The sequence below is a fragment of the Micromys minutus genome (genome assembly GCF_963924665.1).
Source record: "Micromys minutus genome assembly, chromosome: 17".
Taxonomy (NCBI): domain Eukaryota; kingdom Metazoa; phylum Chordata; class Mammalia; order Rodentia; family Muridae; genus Micromys; species Micromys minutus.
The window spans coordinates 2,920,384-2,939,311 of record NC_137952.1 but is presented as its reverse complement, the minus strand read 5'-3'; the positions used below and the strand labels follow the sequence as shown (position 1 = coordinate 2,939,311).

The 18,928-nt window shown below is 44.5% G+C and overlaps 1 pseudogene across 1 annotated transcript; it reads right to left on the bottom strand.

Annotated features, from left to right (window-relative positions):
- Positions 1–2,509: 2,509 nt before the first annotated feature.
- LOC308431878 (large ribosomal subunit protein uL24-like) lies at positions 2,510–2,953 on the bottom strand (annotated as a pseudogene). The gene has a single exon. The product of its transcript is annotated as a large ribosomal subunit protein uL24-like (transcript).
- Between the last annotated feature and the right edge of the window lie 15,975 nt (positions 2,954–18,928).

Here is an 18,928-nt window from a genome sequence, read left to right as displayed (position 1 = left end):
CCTTTTCTTCCCCTAAGTTGCTTTTGGTTGAGGTTTTTATCATAGCATAAAGCAAACTAGGACAACTTTATCAAGCCTATTACTATGCTGTGACTATTGCCTAACTTGTAAGCAGCTGATAGTCCATTTATCATTGATGACTAGCTTGATTTCACAGCTGTGTGAGAATGGGCTCCGAATGCTTCTAATATTTGACATGCTTTGAAGTTTCTTTAAATAGCCCAGCAATATGGTATTTGAGTAAACATTCTATGTGCACTTGAAAAAATGCGTTGAAATTTTCTCACTGTGATACTGTGATTGACAAGAGAAATTGTGTGTGTGTGTGTGTGTGTGTGTGTGTGTGTGTCTTCAAACCAGTTCTTGGCAGAAAGCTTCTAAATCCCTTAGAAGTTCTCAAGCGTTAGAAACACTAGTAGAATCTTTGGTCCTGAGAGTAGCTCTCTGACCCATTTCCAGGCACAGAGCTCAGATACTTTTGGAATTTCCTGGGTATTAAAAGCTATTTTTGTTCTGAAAAAAATGACCCTTTGTGGCTCCTGAATGGGGCTGCACCAGCAACATCGGCTTGGTTACTCTTCTATTGTTGTGAAGAGATACCATGAGTAAGACAACTTTTTTTTTTTTAAGGACTTAATAAAGGACCAAATTACAGATTCTGAGGGTGAATACATTATCATTATGGCAGAAAGCTTGGCAACAGACAAGCCTGAAGGCTCACATATGATCTGAAGTTACAGGCAGAGAGAGAGAGAGGGAGAGAGAGACCCATGAACTTTTGAAACCTCAAAAGGCACAATCAAAGGCTTGAGACCTTCCACCCAGTCCCTCACCCTAACCCATGACATCTGAGGGAACTGCTAAAAAATGCCCCAGGACTAAAGTCCAGACAACCTCAGGTGGACAAATGTGCTCACATTACCATAGGGGTGATACACCCCAAACACATGGCTTGTGTTCAGAACCTTGTGGGACCTTGCCCTATGTGATGATTTAAAATTTGGAAATGGTTGGGAGGTAAGGCCTTGTTGGAAAACGTGTGTCACTAGGGGTGGGATTTGATGTTTCAAAAGACTTGAACCTCTGTCTGTCCCACCTTCTTTTTTTCCCTCCCTTTTTCCCTTCCTCCCTCCCTCCCTCCCTCCCTCCCTCCCTCTCCCTCTTATTACTTGCAGATCATATGTGAGCACTCAGCTATTCCTGCTGCGAGCTTTTCCTGTCTTGTCACTGCAATAGAAAAGTAACCAAGACACCCACATGACTCTAGCTGCTCACTGCATCAACACCAGCTTCCCCCCCTCAATAAGCCAGGGCAGATGCCCCCCCTGATTTGGCAAGTCAGTCTAGCTAACTAATCAAATCCTAAAAGGGGCACGGGAGACTCCAGTTTAGAGTCAATCTGGGGAGAAGTTGGGATGACTTATTCTTTGTAACTCAGGTTTGAGGTGAGGGGCAGGTTTCTGCTGTCATTTGTGAACTATGACTCAACGTCCAGGTAGAGAGTAGTAGAATTAAAGTTGCCCTGTTGGTGACTACTGGTGAAACCTTTGGGGTTGAGGAAGTTTGGGTATATTTTGGTGTCTAGAATGTTCTTCAAAGTGTTGAGTATGAAAGCAGAAAAGGAAAGCTCTTTTGTGTTTGTTTTTTCTATCTCAGATATGGTAACTTATACATACTGTCTTAGTCAGGGTTTCTATTCCTGCACAAACATCATGACCAAGATGCAAGTTGGGGAGAAAAGGGTTTATTCAGCTTACACTTCCATATTGCTGTTCATCACCAAAGGAAGTCAGGACTGGAACTCAAGCAGGTCAGGAAGCAGAGGCCATGGAGGGATGCTTCTTACTGGCTTACTTCCTCTGTCTTGCTCAGCCTGCTTTCTTATAGAACCCAGGTCTACCAGCCCAGGGATGGCACCACCCACAATGGGCTGTGCCCTCCCCCCTTGATCACTTACAGCTGGATCTCATGGAAGCATTTCCTCAACTGAGGCTCCTTTCTCTGTGATAACTCCAGCTTGTGTCAAGTTGACACAAAACCAGCAAGTACACACACACACACACACCAAGGCCTGTCTGGACTATAAATTTGTTCCTGGCCAAAATGGGCAACTCTGAAAGACCCAACTTCTAAATAAAAAGTAAAAAGGGCTGAGTTCAGTGGTAGAACATTTTCCGCACATGGTTGGGGCTCTGGATCTGTCCTTACTGTTACAGGTCTTCAAGAGCAAGAGGACTTCTGATGACCCATGTGAACTTGACCTGGAAGTAAGGTGCTAGACTGCCAATGGCTACCAAAAATCAATCTGAGACAGTGGTCCCTGGGCTCTTCATCTCACCTCAGTGAGGAGTAAAGGCATGGACAAAGGAGGAGAGAGCACAGCTAAAGCAGCCTTTATTAAGGAAAATTAAGGGAAAATAAGAAATTATGGGAAAACGGGAGAAACGCCCAGGAGTGGGAGGGGCTTGAGAGAGGGGGAGAAACTGCAGCCTGAAATTTTAGGGTCTTTTTAGTTTAGGGACGGACAGCAGAAAGTGGACATAATCTTGACCGTTTCTTCCTTGTGTTTGCCCTTCTGCTTCTCTACTTGTTGGGACATGGCTTTCCCTCCAGGATCTCTGTGAGGTCCTTGTCCAGCTCTAGCCTGGCGATAGCCACCTTGCCCGGGTGGATGCCCGCATGGACGGTTGTGCCTTCTCTCGCTGGACTCGTTCAACGTAGATGACGTATTTCTTCCTTGGCCCACGTTGCCAATTTGCTGCCTTTTGTAGTGTCCTTGAACAACCTGAACTTCAGCATCCTTTTGAATGGGCATAGACTGAACATTATACCTCTGTCTCAGTTCTTTAGAAAGAGGGAAAGACATGATCTTCCTCTGAATGTGAGAAGGTGCACTGAAATGCCGTTTGCGGTTCTTGCTTCGGTCAGAAGTCATGAAGGGATTGAACTTCATCTTGGCGGCTGCAATCCAACAATGGCCGAAAAACGAAAACAACAACAACAACAACAACAACAACAACAAACCTAAAATGGGTTCTTCGTTCTTATGGCTAAGTGGCCAGTTTGTGATCCTACTATGGGCCTCCCCCCCTTTACTACTTGTGGAGAATGAATTTCTGCCTTGTCAGCAATACAAGGAAAAAAATAGCAATAGCATGAATAGTGCATACATTTGAATAACATGTATACAATGTATACAGTTCATCTTTTTTTTTTTTTTTTTTTTTTTTTTTTTTTTGAGACCAAGCCTCAGGTAGCCTCAGCTAGTCTCAAACTTGCTAGGGAGATTTACAGAAGAAGCGAACAATTACAAGTGCAGGAGACTGAGCAGTCGAGAGCAGATTCTTAGACCTGCAAACAGTGCAGATTGCTGGCTCCAGGGCTGCAGCTTCTGTGAGGTGACACTGGTTTCGGGTGAGCTTTTTAGCGAGGATAAACCGCTTTTGTGAATCCTTCCTGCTCCTGTAAGTAACCCCTTGTCTTATAGTTAGGGTTTCACTGCTGTGAACAGACACCATGACCAAGACAACTCTTATAAGGACATTTCATTGGGGCTGGCTTAAAGGTTCAGGGGTTCAGTCCATTATCATCCAGGCAGGCATGGTGCAGGCAGAGCTGAGAGTTCTACATCTTTGTCAGAAGGCTGCTAGCAGAATACTGGCTTCTGAGTAGCTAGGTTGAGGGTATTTATACCCATCCCCACAGGGGACACATCCACTTCAACAAGGCCACACCCACTCCAACAGGGCCACTTCCTGGGCCCAGCATAAACAAACCATCATGCCCCTCAACATATTCCTGTTAGTAACCCCAGTAAAACACTCACCCGTTCACCAGGCTGGACTTTGGCACAATCATTACATTGGTCTGTTGTAGATTCCCTTTTTGGAGTGACTGTGTGTGTGTCTCACCAGGAAAAGCCTGTCACACTGCAGTGTGTGGTGCTTGAACACATGAGTACAGAGGCAGAGGCAAAGTGCTAGGGGTCCTGCTTTGTTGCCCCCCCACCCCCTTTTGAGGCAGGCCCCAGCACTCCTCCTGCCCATGATCTGCAAAGTGCTGGGCTGTTTTCCGTGTGTACAGCCATGCTTGGCTTTTATGCAGAGCTCAGGTCCTCACCCTTGTGCAGCAAGCACTTTACCTCCTGAACCATTTCTCCAGCCTCAAGATGGCGTCCAGGCTGCAGCCTTCACCCACAGCAGCGCTGGAGTGCATCTTTCCACTGTTTACGGCAGCATTCATTTGGAGGCACGATCTCAAAAATGGCTGACCTCAACTGTATGGCAATCCTCTGGCCTTATACTCCAGAACGCCCCCTGGATTACAGGCATGAGACATCGCAACTGAATTCTCTCTAGTGTCATTTTCCAGAAGAGAAAACTTTAGTGTTGATGAAATCAACCCTCCGGCACTTTCTGTGGCATCTGTGAGCTTACACCTTACCTGAGAAAGCCTGTAGTGGTTCCGACATAAAGTGTTTCATGCAGCCTCACGTGCCCAAGTGTCCGCTCAGCGTCGATCTTTCTGGAGGCGTGGAATTTTGCGACATAGGGTCTAGTCAAGAGGATGTGGGTCACTGTGTTAGCTGGGGGCTGATACAAAGGACACAGACCTTTCTGAAAGCAGAATTGTTCTTCAGGCGGTAACGGGGGTTTAGGGGATGAAGATACCTCCTGAGGGGAGTTCCCTGCAATTTGTTTCGTTCACTTAGAAGCATCTTTCTTTATACCCTCTTCTTCATTCTGTACCCCAGGGCATGGAGTTCGATTGTAGAGTTAGGATGCTCTGTTTGTGCAGCAACAGACCCTTGGTACCACAGTACACTAAATCCCTATTTTACATGGAGGAAAAGAAAGTTCATTTCTCCCAAGATCACTGAGCAAGAGCAGCCAGGGCTCTGAGCTCTTGTCTTTTATGAGCCATGCGACAGAGTGGCGCAGGCACTGGTGTACTCATTTCCAGTGACTTTGGATCCCTTCTTGGTCTGGGATTTTTTTGTTGGATGCTCTCTGTATTTACATTTGAAATGGTATCCAGTTTCCCACCCTGCTTCCATCCCCTCTCCCCCTCCACTTGTCTCCATACTCCTGATCACCCCCTCCACCTCAGTGCCTTGCCATTCCCCTGCATTGGGAAAACATGCCCTCCCTGGACCAAAGGCCTCATCACTCATTGATGCCAAATACTGCTTGCTATCTTCTGCTACATATGCAACTGGAGTCATATGTCTCCCAATGTGTTCTTAATGGTTGGTGTTTTAGTTCATGGGAGTTCTGGAGAGTTTGGTTGGTTGATAATGTTGTTCTTCCCATGAAGTTGTAATCCCTTTCAGCTCCTTCAGTCCCTTCTTTAGCACCTTCGTTGGGGGGCCTGTGCTCAGTCCCACGGTTAGTTACAAGCATGCTCAGCTGTATCTGCATGATTCTGGTAGAGCCCCCGAGAAGGGATTCCTATCTGGTTCCTGCTAATAAATACTTCTTGGCATCAGCAATAGTGCTTGGGTTTGGTGGCTGCATATGGGATGGATCCCCAGGTGAGGCAACCTCTGAATGATCTTTTCTTAAATCTCTGCTCCTCTATTTGACCTTGTATTTTCTCCCGTGAGTGTTTTGTTCTCCCTTCTAAGAACTGAGGCATCCACGTTTTGGCCTCCTTTCTTTTTGAGCTTCATAAGGTCTATGAATTGTTTCTTGGATGTTCAGAGCTTTCTGGGGCTAGTATCCAATTATCAGTGAATGCATACCATGTGTGTTCTTTTGTGACTAGGTTATCTCACTCAGGATGATAGTCTCTAGTTCCATCCATTTGCCTAGGAATTTCATAAAGTCATTGTTTCTAATAGCTGAGTAGTACTCCATTCTGTAAATGTTCCACAATTTCTGTATCCATTCCTCTGTTGAAGGACTTCTGGGTTCTTTCCAGCTTCTGGCTATTATAAATAAGGCTGCTGTGAACATGGTGGAGCATGTATCCTTGTTGTATGTTGGAGCATCTTTAAGGTATATGCCCAGGAGTGGAATAGCTGGATCTTCAGGTAGTACTATGTCCAATTTTCTGAAGAACTGCCATACTGATTTCCAGAATGATTGTACCAGCTTACAACCCAACCAACAGTGGAGGAGTGTTCCTCTTTCTCTGCATCCTTGCCAGCATCTGCTGTCATCTGAGATTTTGATCTAAGCCATTCTGACTGGTGTGAAGTGGAATTTCTGGGTTGTTTTGATTTGCATTTCCATGATGACTAGGGATGTTGAGCATTTCTTTAGGTGCTTCTAGGCCATTCAGTATTCCTCAGTTGAGAAATCTTTGTTTAGCTTTGTACCCCATTTTTAATAGGATTGTTTGATTCTCTAGAGTCTAATTTTTTGAGTTCCTTGTATATATTGAAAATTAGCCCTCTATCAAATGTAGGATTGGTAAAGATCCTTTCCCACTCTTTTGGCTGCCATTTTGTCTTCTTGACAGTGTCCTTAGCCTTACAGAAACTTTGCAATTTCAAGAGGTCCCATTTGTCAATTCCTGATCTTAGAGCATAAACCATTGGTGTTCTGTCCAGGAAATTTTCCCCTGTGCCCATGTGTTCTAAGCTCTTTCCAACTTTCTGTTCTATTAGTGTCAGTGCACCTGGTTTTATGTGGAGATCTTTGATCCATTTGCTCTTGAGCTTTGTACAAGGAGATAAGAAAGGATTGATTTGCATTCTTCTGCATGCTGAGTGCCAGTTAAACCAACACCATTGAATGTTTTTAGCTCCTTTGTCAAAGATCAAGTGATCATAGATATGTGGGTTCATTTCTGGGTCTTCAAATCTGTTCCATTGATCTTCCTGCCTATATCTGACCAATACCATGCAGTTTTTAGCACAATTGATTTGTAATATAGCTTGAGGTCAGGGATGGTGATTCCCCCAGAAGTTCTTTTATTGTTAAGAATAGATTTCGCTATCCTAGGGTTTTTGTTATTCCAGATGAATTTGCAAAAGGCTCTTTCTAACTCTATGAAGAATTGAGTTGGAATTTTGATGGAGATTGCATTGAGTCTGTAGATTGCTTTTGGCAAGATGGCCATATTTACTATGTTGATCCTGCCAATCCATGTGCATGGGAGAACTTTCCATCTTCTGAAATCGTCTTCAATTTCCTTCTTTAGAGATTTGAAGACCTTGTCATACAGAGGTATTTCATATTGTTGGTGACTATTGTGAAGGGTGTTTTTGCCATAATTTCTTTCTCAGCATGTTTATCCTTTGAGTAGAGAAAGGTTACTAATGTGTTTGAGTTAAATTTATAACCAGACACTTTTCTGAAGTTGTTTATCAGCTTTAGGAGTTCTCTATTGGAATTTTTGGGGTCACTTAAGTACACTATCATGTAATCTGCAAATAGTGATATTTTGAATTCTTCCTTTTCAACTTATATCCCTTTGACTTTCTCTTTCTTTTTTTTTTTTTTTTTTTTTTGTCTAACTGATCTGGCCAGAACTTCCATTACTGTATTGAATAGGTAGGAGAAAAGTAGGCAGCCTTGTCTAGTCCCTGATTTTGCTGGGATTGCTTCAAGTTTCTCCCCATTTATTTTGGTGTTGGCTACTGGTTTGCTGTATATTGCTTTTACTATGTTTAGGTATGGGCCTTAAATAACTGATTTTTCCAAGACTTTTAACATGAAGGAGTGTTGAATTTTGTCAAATGCTTTTTCAGCATCTAGTTAGATGATCATGTTGCTTTTTTTACTTTAACTTTTTTTATATGGTGGATTATGTTGATGAATTTCCGTATATTTGAGCCATTCCTACATCTCAGGGATGAAGCCTACTTGATCATGGTGAATGATCCTTTTGATGTGTTCTTGGATTCATCTTGTTAAAATTGTACTGAGTATTTTTGCATCAATGTTCATGACGGAAATTGGTCTAAAGTTCTCTTTCTTTGTAGGGTCTTTTTGTGGTTTAGTTATGAGCGTAATTGTGACTTAAAAGAATGAGTTGAATAGTATTTCTTCTATTTCTATTTTGTGCAATAGTTGGGAGAATACTGGTCTTATATGAAAGTGTGACAGAATTCTGCATTGGATCCCTCTAGTCCTGGAGTTCGGGAGGTTTTTGATGACTGCTTCTATTTTTTTAGTTATTAGGCTTATCTGATCCTGATTTAACTTTTGTACCTGGTATCTGTTTAGAAATTTGTCCTTTTCCTCTAGATTTTCCAGTTTTGCTAAGTATAGTTTTTGTAGTAGAATCTGATGATTTCTTGAATTTCTTCAGTTTCTGTTGTTATGTTTCCCCTTTCATTTCTGATTTTGTTAATTGGGACATGCTTTCTGTGCCCTTTAGTTAGTCTGGCTAAGGGTTTATCAATCTTGTTGATTTTCTCAAAGAACCAGCTCCTGCTTTTGTTGATTCTTTGTATAGTTGTTTTTGTCTCTATTTGATTGATTTCTGTTCTGAGTTTATTTTTTTCCTGCCATCTACTCCTCTTGGTTGGATATGCTTCTTTTTGTTCTAGGGCTTTCAGCTGTGCTGTCAAGCTGCTAGTGTGTGCTCTCTCCAGGTTCTTTTTGGAGGCACTCACTGCTTTCGTTGCATCCCATAAGTTTTGGAATGCTGTGACTTCATTTTCATTAAATTCTAAAAGATTTTTAATTTCTTTTTTATTTCCTTCTTGACCATGTTATCATTGAGAAGCACATCGTTCAGCTTCCTTGTGTATGTGGGGTTTTTGTTGTTATTAAAGACCAGCCTTAGTCCATGGTGATCTGATAGGATACATGGGAGTACTTCAATCTTATATTTATTGAGGTTTGTTTTGTGACTGACTATATGGTCAATTTTGGAGAAGGTACCATGATATGCTGAGAAGAAAATATATTCTTTTATTTTAGGATGAAATGTCCTGTAGATATCTGTTAATTCCAGTTGGTTCATAACCTCTGCTAGTTTTGCTGTGTCTCTGTTCAGTTTCTGTCTCCATGATCTGTCCAAAGATGAGAGTGGGATGTTGAAGTCTCCCACTATTAATGTGTGTAGTGCAATATATGCTTTGAACTTTTGTAGGATTTCTTATATGAATGTGGGCGCCCTTGTATTTTTTGATGTTCAAGATTGAGAGTTCATCTTAATAGATTTTTCCTGTGATGAGGAAAAAGTGCCTGCCTTATCTTTTTTGATAACTTTTGGTTAAAAATTTATTTTATTCTATATTAAAATGGCTATTCCAACATTTTCTTGGGACCATTTGCTTGGAAAGTTTTTTCCTAGCCTTTACTCTGAGGCACTGTCTATCTTTGTCTTTGAGATGAGTTTCTTGTATGCAGCAAAATACTGAATCCTGTTTACATATTCAGTCTGATAGTCTATGTCTTTTACTGGAGAATTAAGTTCATTGATGTCAAGAGATATTAAGAAATAGTGATCATTGTTTTGGTTATTTTTGTTGTTAGAGGTAGAATTATATTTGTGTGCTTTTCTTTTTTTTGGTTTTCTTACATGATTATTTTCTTGCTTTTTTTAGAATGTAGTTTCCCTCCTTGTACTGAAGTTTTTCATTTATTATCCTTTGTAGGGCTGGATTTGTGCACAGATATTGTGTAAATGTGGTTTTGTCCTGGAATATCTTGGTTTCCCCATCTATGTTAATTGAGAGTTTTAATGGATATAGTAACCTGGGCTGGCATTTGTGTTCTCTTAGCGTCTTTATGACATTTGTCCAGGATCTCCTAGCTTTCATAGTCTCTGTTAAGAAGTCTGGTATGATTCTGATAGGTATGCCTTTATATGTTCCTACTCTTTTTTTCCTTACTGCTTTTAGTATTCTTTCTTTGTTTTGCATATTCAGTGTTTTGACTAGTATGTGTCAGGAGGAGTTTCTTTTCTGTACCAATCTATTTGGAGTTCTGTAGACTTCTTTTATGTTCCTGGTCATCTTGTTCTTAAGGTTAGGAAAGTTTTCTTCTATTATTTTGTTAAAGATATTTACTGAGCCTTTTAGTGGGGAGTATTTGCCTTCTTCTACCACTATTATCCTTAGGTTTGGTCTTCTCATTGTGGCCTGGATTTCCTGGATGTTTTGGGTTAGGATTTTTTTGATTTTTGCATTTTCTCTGATTGTTGTGTCAATGATTTCTATGTTGTCTTCTGCCCCTGAGTTCCTCTTTTTCATCTCTTGTAGTCTGTTGTTGATGCTTGTATTTATGATTCCTAATTTCTTTCTTAGGCTTTCTACCTTTAGTGTTGTCTTTATTTCTTTATTGTTTCTATTTTCATTTTTAATTCCTTCACCTGTTTGGTTGTGTTTTCCTGTAGCTCTTTGATTGATTTTTGTGTTTCCTCTTTAATGGCTTCTATTTGTTTCTGTGTGTCCTCCTGTGATTGTTTAAGGGAATTATTCATGCTCTTCTCGATGTCCTCTATCATCATCATGAAGTATGATTTTAAGTCTAAATCTTGTTCTTCTGGTGTGTTGGGAAATCCACTATTTGCTGTGGTGGGAGAGCTGGGTTCTGATGTTGCCAGCTTGTCTTGGTTCCTGTTGTTTAGGTTCTTGTGCTTTCCTCTTGCCATCTTGTTATCTGTGATTCTAGGTGATTTTGTTGTCTCTGACTGGTACTCGTTTCTCCTGTGCATCTGAGGCCCGGTGGGCTCAGGAGGGAGATTTCTCCTGGATGTTCGGCTCTTTGGGGGCAGGCAGTGAGTTCTTATGGCAGTGACTCGGTTGTCTCTGTGAGCTCGGATGGGAGAAAGCTTTTGAGGCTCATCTGGGGGCTCAGCTGTGTCTGGGCAGGTCCTTAGTCCTGATGGTGGTGATCTGGCTCTCTCTCTCTGGGCAGTAACGAACCCGTTCCCTGGGAGAACCATGCTACCTGAGTTCCTGGCATTCCCTCCCTTGATAGCTGGTGGGCGTGTGTGGCAGACTCAGGTGGGAGAGCACTTGTGAGGCTCTTCTAGGTGCTAAGCATCTTCGGGCAGGTCCTGAGTCTTGATGGCGCGGATCCAGCCCTCTCTCGGTCTGGGATTTTCTTGTTTGAGTGCTTGGGTCGGTAAATAACTGGTGGAGAGGACAAAACACCTGTTGGGGCGTAGATTTCATCTCAAAGCCTGCATCAGCTGTGTCCTGGGGTCTGGCATCTATGAATTCTTTCCTCTGTCCAGTAACTAAGTGTGGGTGCCCAGTGCATGTGAGTACCGGTCCCTTGTGTCACAGTGGGAGCCTTCAGAGATCAAAGCAGAGCTGGGCTTTGCCCCTCCCCTCCCACCCTTGAACTGACAACACCGTTGAAGAGTGATGTCTGCTCAGGGCTGGAAGGAATACTGATGAGAACATCAGACCTTTCCCTTGTCTCTGGACCCTGCTGAGACTGAGTGTCCAAGGTCCAACAGGTACAGATCCACTGTAGCAAGGAGGGAGTGCAGTAAACACCATGTGAAGCTAAAGTCAAAGGGATGAGGGAGGACCACTTCGCATCTCTCAGCTGAATAAAAAAGTCTTGTTACTGAGGTGCGCTCTCTGGGATCACCCCAGCAGTAAAGAGAGATGTTGTTTTAAAATGTCCTTGTGGAAATGTAAGGATCTGATGCTCTGGAAAGTGGGGCAGAGAAAAGGCAGCCCCTTCTCCATCACTCCGATTGCCTGAGGAGAGGACTTTGTTCTGAGGTAGACACCCAGAGAAGGAGGTCAGACCTGTCCGTTTCTCTTGCCAGGTGCCAGTAGGGTCAGGCTCCCTCTGGCTGTTGGCCTGCTTCCCCTGGCTGCCCCATAACCCATGTGTTTGGTGAGTTGTCACTCATCTGAGACGGAATCTCCCATTTCAGACTTCCATTCCCCTCATTAGGATGAGTTGAAAGCTTGACTAGAATAGACAATCATTTCATTTATAGTTTCCCAGATTCATCCATCAAAGATTATATATCTCAGGGCTGGAGAGATGATGGCTCAGCAGACTGTGAGGTGTCTCACAACCACCTGTGACTCCGGCTCCAAGGGAGCCAGTGCCTTCTCTGGCCTCTGTGGAGACCTACACACAAACAACTAAATTTAAAAGATCTTAATCAGTTTTTTACCCAAACTAACCAACCAACCCACCAACCAACAAACCGACTAACAAAACAAAAATGGAGGACTATTCTGTGATCACAAAGGTCATCTCAAACACTCAAGAGGCTGAGGCAGGGATAAGGCCAGTTCAAGGCCCACCTTGCCTGCAGACTGAGGTAAGGTCAGCCTGGATAACTCACTGGAGGTGTACCTCAGTGGTACCAACATCTGATCAGCAAGTGTGAGACCTTGAATTTGGTCCCCAATAAAATCAACAGAACACAAGAATACCACACACCAGGAAAGGCATGTTCAAAGTCGTTTACAACCCAATGAAAAAAACAGTCTTGAGATTGCACTTTCTTCTTTTTTTTTTAGATTTATTTATTTGTTTTATGTGAGTACACTGTAGCTGTTGATCCCATGATGGGATCCCATGATGGTTGTGAGCCATCATGTGGTTGCTGGGAATTGAACTTGGGACCTCTGGAAGAGCAGTCAGTGCTCTTAACCACTGAGCCATCTCTCCAGCCTGCACTTTCTTCTTGACTTGAGGTTCTTCAGCTAGATGAGCACATATCTCATTTATTATTGGTTTGTTTGCATGTTTATTTCCGTGTGTATGCATGTGCACATATGCAGAAGTGAGAGGACCAGAATTCCTTCCACTCCAAGGTGGGTCCAGTAGCTCAAATCCAGGTCACCATGCTCGGTCAGTGACCATGTCTGCTTGATGAATCATCTCTCCTGCCCATATTTTCCCTTAGATAAAGCTCAGACCAGTCAAAGCGGGCCCCAAGGAGCAGAGCTCCAGAAGCTGGCCAAGTACTGACTCCTGACCTAGGGAAGGCCCGGGGATTTCCTGTTCTGTCATTTGTTCACAGTGAGGGATTCTGGGAAGGAGTGCACACCACAGAATCACAGGGCCGACTCAGCTCTGATGTCATACAACAAGAGTACCTTAGACTTCTCAAAGACAAACACAGCAGCTCCCAACGGAAATAAGACATAGTTTATTGTGGGGCCATTTTGAGTGACCTGGTCCAGGGAACTGCAGTTTCACTGTGTTTTTATAGTTTTAAAGAACAGAGAGCATCATAACTCAAGGCAAGGAAACATGGGAGAAGTGGAGACAGGAAATCAGGAGAAGCTTTCTTATAGCTGAAGATGCTGCCAGGCGACTTCTTTGTTTTGGGATTGGTAGACATTGGTTGCCTGCTAATCTAATAATCTGTATTTGTTGTTGTTTTATTTTGTTTTGTTAATTTATTGCCACAAGGTGTTAGTTTTGATAAGAAATGAGCCAATTCAAGCCAGATTAGATTTTATTAAATGCAAGTTTGTTGGGAGGCTGCTTTTGGACAGATGAATTCATTGACTCCAAAGGACACCAGGGGAGTTGGCATATGAAGAGAGAAGAGAGGGAAGGGAGAGGGAGAGAGAAAGAGGGGGATCGAGGAGGGGAGGAGAGAGGGGAGAGGGGGAGAGAAAGAAGGGGAGTGAGGAGGGGAGGAGAGAGGGGAGGGGAGAGGGGGAGGAGACAAAAATGCTGGATTATATAGGAAAGAACCTCCGGGCTGGAAAGTTCAAGGTTGGATGCAGAGTATGCCAGGTAGGGACTGAAGGATGCTGGGAAAGTCTCGAGGCCAGGTCTGCTTTGATATATAAAATATGCACCTCAGTCCCTTGTCCTGGGGTCCAAACCAAACAAGTTTTTATACCAGGTTTGGGAGATGTCAAGGAATGGCTGTTCAAGCCCAAGATAAGCTAATTAGCCTCTCGATAGTCACACTGCCAATTTTGTGGGGAGCCCCTCACCACAGGACTATTGCTTTGACATCACCGTTGCCATTTTAACTTCATCTGCCATTTCTGAAGCAACTAACAAAGCCTGCTTTAGTTTCTCTTCATGCATAAGTTCTCACATATGTAAATTCTCACCTATGCAGGTTCTCACTTATACAAGTTCTTACCTTAGTTTCTCTTTTTGCACAAGTTTCTATTCACTGTATATAGAGCTGTTTTCCTTAGGTGCTTTCCGCCTTATGGCCAGTTACCATGGCAATATCTATGTCAGACTTCCTGTTGCTCCACTTTCCCTCCAGTATATAACCTGTAACTCTTACAGTAAAAATCAGACTTGCTCAGAATGTCCTGTCTTGTCCCATTCCTTCATGTGTCCTGTTCCTTTCTCCTCACCCCCTCTTCCAGGTCTACCGTTGACTGACCTGCCGGCCGGGTCACAATCTCTTTACAGTACTGAACTTCTAGTCGGTCAACCAGTGTGCACATTCAGATTCGTTTAAGGAAGAAAGGAACATTCTAACAAATCCCAGTATATTCCCGAGGGATGGGGTTCACAGCCTCCTCAGCCTCCCATGACCTCCTAATATTCCTTCAGTACCTTCATCAGCCTTTGGATTAACTCCCTCCCCTCACTCTCTCCCACTCTCTTTTACTCCTTTCAACCTCCCTCATTCTCCCTTAGTCTCCTTAGCCTCTCTTGGCCTCCCCATCTCCCGCATCCCCTCCATCGTATTTGTCCTCCCCATTCTCCCTCATCCCTCCATCACACTTGTCCTCCCCATCCTTTCTCATCCCTCCATCACACTTGTCCTCCCCATCCTCCCTCATCCCCTCCATCACACTTGGTCTCCTCATCCTTCTCATCCTCTGAGTCAATCTAGTCTCCTTTTTATCTGTGCCCCTGGCCCTGCTCACCCAGGGACAATGCTTCGCCTTTGTAATCTGATGCTAACATCATGGCTGAGGCCAAGCTGGTGTGGGCTTGAGGTCCAGTGAGATGCTCTGGGAGCCTGAGCCTCCTCTTCCCAGGTGGGCTCTGTTACACTTTGTTTCCAGCACCTTCTGCCAGTAGCCAGCCTGAGCCTGCTTAACGGGGCAAAATAAAGGCTTCACTGTGCTGCTATTTCTGTACAAAGCTTGTTTGAGGCCGAGCAAGAATGTAGCACATCTTGGAGCTGGAACAAGTTTGGTCAGTCTGGGAAATGCTGTCCAACAGGTCAGGGTACCTGTGGGGACATGTGGAGACAGGATGACCAACCTTCCTAGCTGGTTCCTAGCGTCCCCTGGATCTGAGGCCTCATTTACGAGTATGTGCCGAGCCTGGTGCTACAGGGAATGGGCTCACACTGACTTCGAGGGAAGCTCAGTGCTGACCACCGCAGCTTGGTTTTGGACCTGGGATAAGGTGTTACTGAAGCAAATACTTTACATATCAAAGCAAACCAGGTCTCTAAGTTTTCCAGCACTGTCAGTCCATGCCTGGCATACACTGTCCCCAGCCCAGAACTTTCTAGAACTTTCCAGCCTGGGCCGGGGTTGCCTTTCCCTCAAGGCTTTTCTATATATGATACAGATATTTCGGTTTCTGGCTTTCTTCTTTTCCATCTCTCTGCAGGAACCCCCTTTCTCTCTCTCTCTTCTCTCCTCAATCTTTGGGGCCAATGAACTCACCAGAGAGCAGCTTCCCAATACACCTGCCTTTAATATAATCTAATCTGGTTTGGATTGGCTCATTTCAGTAATAATGTGCTGATCTATGGGTCCTATGAATAGGACTGTCCAGTTAGCCTTAAAGATTCAACAGACACAAACAGAAAATTAATAAATAAATAGGAAAAAGGAAAAAAAAGAAAAGATGTAAGCCTGCAGCGAGGCAAACATGTAGGGACTCTCTCTGATCCTGTCACTATTAAATATCACAACATGGCAGATGTTTACAGTGCAGTAAGGATCATAAAAAATCAGAGACGTTTTAAAGTATGCAGGAGGCAGGGTGTGTGAGAGTTACATGCAGCTCTTTCTGTAAGGAGCTTGTGCACCTCCAATTTTGGTATCAGAGGGCTCCTGGAAAGATGGGCACCCTAGATCATTAGAGACCGTGGCACCTGGAGAAAGGGTCTTTGTGCTGTAAATTAAGCATCTAAAATTCAGATTACCTTGAGTTACCTAGGTGGACCCTGTATCCACTGCCGGGCATCCTTACAAAAGCACAGAAGAAGCTAGTGGTACTCTGAGATGGAAAGGGAGGAGAGGGAGGAGAGGGGAGTAGTGGGGAGAGAGAGGAGAGGGGGAAAGAGGGGGAAGGAGAGGGGGAAGGAGAGGAGGGAGGGGGGTGAATCAGGCAGTGACTGGAATTTGCATACCGGATCTACCAGCAGCCAAGAGGCAAGGAAGGACCTTTGCCAGGCTCCCAGAGAGAACTGACCCACACACAGAATCTTGGACTTCTAGTCTTAGCTCTGCCCTTGTTGAGAAAATAAGGACAAGCTGACAGAATCAAGTTCAAGTCCCTACCAGGGCCTTTCCAGACTCTGTAGCCTTAGCTAAGTAGTTTTAACCCCAGGGGCTTTAAGTATCAATTCGAGTGAACAAGCCTAGATTTGGGTGAGGATGGTGAGAGATCATGCCCCAGTCTAGATGTATAAAGCCATGTTCCAGGCACCACAGTTATCCTGCCTGTGGTCCCTTAAGTCCCTCACGCTCCTTTTGGAGTTCTTGTCCTGGCTACTGGAAAGCCTAGATACCTTTTGTCCTTAGGCCTCGGGTGGGGTGAGATGGGGTGGGGTGGAGTAGGGCAGGGGTGTGGTGGGGGTGTGGTGGGGGTGGGGAGATCGCTAGTGTTCGAGCTTCTTTCTGCCCTCTTCTCTCGACAGCCCTCCCCATTGTTCCTGCTCTTTACCAGGCTCCTAGCTATGCTGGGGGCAACCACATCTGAGCTGGAATTGGCTTAACGAATATCTATTTAACATTAGTTGATTTAATGATTCCCTATAACTGGCTCTGGGGAAGAAACCTGACCTGTGGTATTCTGGTTTTGTTTTGTTTTATTAGAAAAATAAGGATGTTGAAAATAAGGGGTGTTTTTCCTCTTATACTCTACTCCTGGTCAGCCGACCTAAGAATCAGCAAAGCGAGGCTCCGCACATGTGGCCTCTTGCTGCCCCCTAGTGGGCAACGTGATAAATGGCACCTCATCATTTCCCCTGGTCTGTTGAGAACACATAAAAAGCTACCCACTGAAGCAGAATAAAGTCAAAGAAAGGAAAATATTCAGCAGTCAAAAGACCATGCTTTCTTTTCCGTGGCATGCTGTTCGTCACAGAGTAGCCCAACATATCAGGAATGGTGATGGAGGAGCTGGGGCCATCACCTTCAAACTCCTTGGGTGAATTCGATCTTAGGGTGGCCCCGCACAGCCTGTGTCTACGAAGTGGGTATAGTAACATCTGATGTGTTTATAAAAAGATAAAGAGAGGGGAAATATGTCCTATGGAGGTGTAGTCAGGTATGGGAGAAGAAGGTGCCTCTGCTGAGGCATCCCTTCCTCCTGAGGGACCAGCCACACGATGGTATAGTACAGAATAGAGTTTATTCAGGGCATGGGAGGAGAGTCAAGAGGGTAGTAGAGGTGGAGAAAGGCAGAGGGGGGGGGAAGGAAAGAAGTAGAGAAGTAGAGGCTGGCCATGAGCACATGATGGGGGAGAGAATGGGAACAGGAAGGGAAGAGCGAGAGAGAGAGAGAGAGAGAGAGAGAGAGAGAGAGAGAGGAGGGGGCAAGCAGCCCTTTTATAGTGAGTCAGGCACACCTGGCTGTTGCCAGGTAACTGTGGGGCGGGGCTTAGACAAAATGCTAACAACATCCACGTCACAGATGTTTCAGGATTAAATAATGTAAGGCACCTGGCCTTTGGGAAGTCCTTAGCAAAGGTTGGTACCTTTCTGGGCTTTCAACACATTTTGTATGAATAGACAGCAGTCACAAGACATGGGGTCTTTTGTATGCAGGTCTAGTTTATGTTGTCATAAAGTACACTGGGGGGAAAAAGCAACTTAAAGGAGAAAAGGTAGATTTTAGCTCACAATTTCAAGTTGTAATACCAGGGAAATCAAGGCAGGAGCTTGAGTAGCTAAGTCATCTTCACAGTCAAGAGCAGAGAGAGTGATGCATGTATGCCTGTTCATGTTCAGCCCCTTCTTATACAACTTAGGATCCCCTGCCTAGGGAATGGTGCCACCCACAGTAGACTGGACCTCTCCCACACCAACTCACGTAATCAAGACAGTCCCTCACAGTTACCTAGCAACAGCAGGCATATAAGGGCTGATCAGGCTTCTTTCTCTCTCTCTCCATCTTCTTCCTCTTGTTCCCTTCCTATTCTCTCTCCTCCTCATGTGTCCCAGGCTGGACTCTTCTCCTCTTTTTCTCTCCTGTCTTTTTCTGTCCTTCTCTGTCCCCCATTCTCTGCCTCTACCCCCTTTTCCAGGCCCCAAATAAATTCCCTTTTATACTAAGCCTGTCCTGTGGGATTCCTCGGAGGGAACACTGCCCTGGTGCTCCCTTCCAGCACACCACCACAACAGCAGACACGCAGACACACAGATTAGCACACACGCAGACACGCACACATGCGCCAACCTAATCTAAACCGTCCCTCACTGAGACTGTTTCCAGGTGATTCTACATTGTGTCAGGTTGAAAAACTAGCACAATACTCCAGAGAAACAAAGAAATGAATCTGAGAGCCTCCACATCAGTGGAGTTCATTTCCAACCAGGAGTCTTTGAGAAGGCAGGTCTGGAGCCCTCTGCATCACAACTGCTGCTGGACAGAATCGAATGCTAACGCACAGATGGCCCCATTCACACTTTTCTAGTTCATCTTCCCGCATCACAGAAATGGGAACACTGAGGTCAGGTGCCTCCTCCCCCCTGACAGCAGAGTGTGCTCACGACAGTTTCCATCAATCCCCGTTCAAGATATGTTTTCAGGAAACACCGCGGCAGATGTGTTGGGCCTTCTGCGGAGATTGGGAGGAACCGTAGACATTCAGTCCTGTTGCGGTTTGGGTTTGGAATGTTCCTCACAGGCTCACG